Here is a 2,655-nt window from a genome sequence, read left to right on the forward strand (position 1 = left end):
TCTGCTTCCTCCTCTCCCTTTCCTCCATCCACTTGGTTAACTGTGTCCTTCAGCTGATATTTTTAGATAGCCCTTCCAAGTCCAAGTTAGAGGGCCCCACCTGAGTTCCCCAAAGCACCCTAGACTTCTCTTATCATAATGTTTATGTTCTGTTGTCATTGTTTGTCATTTTACTCCACAAATACATGAGCTCCACAAGAGCTGAGATTGTACCGTTTACATTTTATCAAATAAAAGGTGCTTAATATTAGAACGCAGGAGATGCAAGAGATGTGGGTTTGATCCTGGGTCAGGAAGATCCCCTGGAAAAGTAAATGGCAATGCACTCTTGTATTCTTGCCTGGAAAATCCCATGGACAGAGGAGCCTGGTGGGCTACAGTCCATGGGGCTGCCATAGAGTCAGACGCGACTGAGTACACACAATGTTAGAATAAATGAATGAATTCAAATCCATAAGCCTGGTTCTTGCCAGAAAAAATTACCGTCTAGAAAGGGGCAGTGACAAGTAAATATCTATTCTGTACAACATTAAGGGTGGGAAGAAAGAATTGTGAGGGTGCGGGAAGGAGGTAGGAAGAGTACACTGGGCATCTGGGAGAGGAAGGCACCTGAGTGAGATCAGGAATTATTATCCACAGTCTTGGAGGTTGGGTAGGTAGAAGCAGGGCACATGAATCCGTGAAATCAAGGCAGGAAAGCTTTTGGTGTTAAGAAACTTGTGAATTAAAGCAGCTGCTGCTGCTGCTGCTGCTAAGTTGCTTCAGTCGTGTCCGACTCTGTGCGACCCCATAGATGGCAGCCCACCAGGCTCCCCCGTCCCTGGGATTCTCCAGGCAAGAACACTGGAGTGGGTTGCCATTTCCTTCTCCAATGTGTGAAAAGTGAAAGGGAAGTCGCTCAGTCGTGTCTGACTCTTAGCGACCCCATGGACTGCAGCCCACCAGGCTTCTCCGTCCATGGGATTTTCCAGGCAAGAGAATTAAAGCAGAGGTCCTCAAAATACTATCCTAGTGAAATGTGTAGTATTTGAATATGATCATGCCTCTGCTTTTAGTTCTGGCATGGATTAATAACTTGCTGATATTTAAGGTTACTGAACGGCATCTCCTGGTCAGGGCTGTGCACTTGTATCCATCGCTGAAGTGTCTCTCTCCCTTCTCCACCGTACCTCCCCTGCCCTGCCTTAGTGAAATCAGAAGAGTGGGCTAAATGATTGGGGAAAGCACAGAGCACAGAGCTTCCCAGACTTCAGTGTGCATACAAAGTGCCTGGAAAATGCAGATTCTGGTAGGACATGTGTAGGATCCGAAAATTTCTATCTCTAACTACCTCTCAAATGAGGTCCCAAGACCACAATTCTAAGTATTGAAAGCAGATCCTGGAGTGGAGCTCTCTAGCTTTAGAGTAAAGAGACCATCACAGGTAGACTTGTAGCACCTTGCAGAAGGTTCTCTGGTCCAGTGATTCTGACCACTCCAACCCCCATCTTCCTTCATTCTTAATCATTTATAGGTGTTCTGGGTTTTATTTTCTATGTATGTGTGAAAGTTGCTCAGTCGTATCCAATTCTTTGCGACCCCATGGACTATACAGTCCATGGAATTCTCCAGGCCAGAATACTGGAGTGCGTAGCTGTTCCCTTCTCCAGGGGATCTTCCCATCCTAGGGACTGAACCCACGTCCCACATTGCAGGCAGACACTTTACCAGCTTAGTCACCAGGGAAGTCCAGTTCATGAATTCTAGTCAAGTTGCAATCTTTCTCAGGAACCGAAGATGGCGCCACAATCTTGGTCTTAAAGGGTACTTCCCACTCAGACGCTGTCGTGCAAAGGAAAAGCATCTTCCTGCCCCTCTGAAAGTTTCTTGTTCTCTGACCTTACAAACGTAGAGGAGACATGTTGCTTCACAGATGGAGCATAGATTTGCAGTGATTTTTGAAATTCAGGCTGCATTATGTCAAAAACCTTTCTTAAAGCTTTTTTAGAACCCTGTTTTAAATGTTTGTTGGATTTTGTGTGTTCAAGGTGAATTGCAATTTCTGTTACAAAACTCCTGGATTGTTATAAAGTATTTTCATTTCTGCCAGAGGTACTGCTATCTTTCAGTTGGTAATTATTTGTGCTGTATCTAATAACACATAATCATGGAATTTAAGCTAAAAAGTATTGAAGAACTTTTGAACAATTAGCTCACTTGACAAAAAGAGAGAATAGGCTTCCCAGTTTTGCTTAAGTTCTCCTGAGTTTCGGCACCTTGCAACAGGAAAAGGTGTGATAGACCTTCCAGTGCAGCAGCTGCAGACTGAGATCTCATCTATGTATTCTCCTTTGATTTAGGCTTCACAGCAGACTGAGTTCTGACCTCTCTCAGGGCTCAGAAATGTCCTGTTTGAGAATAGAACTATTCCTAGTCTCTCATGGCAGTGAATTAGAGATTAAGCCAATGGTTCTGAAACTTTATTGAGCATTAGATCACTTGAAAGACTTCTTCTTAAAATATAGATTTCTAAGTCAGTAAGTCTGAGGTCATGGTTATGAATTTACTTCTCTAACAAGTTCTTAAGTGATGCTCATTCTTATACCATCACCTGTGATATGGGACCACACTTTGAGGACCACTGGATTAAGCTAACATTGTGGCTAACACATTTCT

This window comes from Moschus berezovskii, chromosome 4 (assembly GCF_049115385.1).
Source record: "Moschus berezovskii isolate FMDL1 chromosome 4, NW_MosBer_1.0, whole genome shotgun sequence".
In the NCBI taxonomy this organism is placed as follows: Eukaryota; Metazoa; Chordata; class Mammalia; order Artiodactyla; family Moschidae; genus Moschus; species Moschus berezovskii.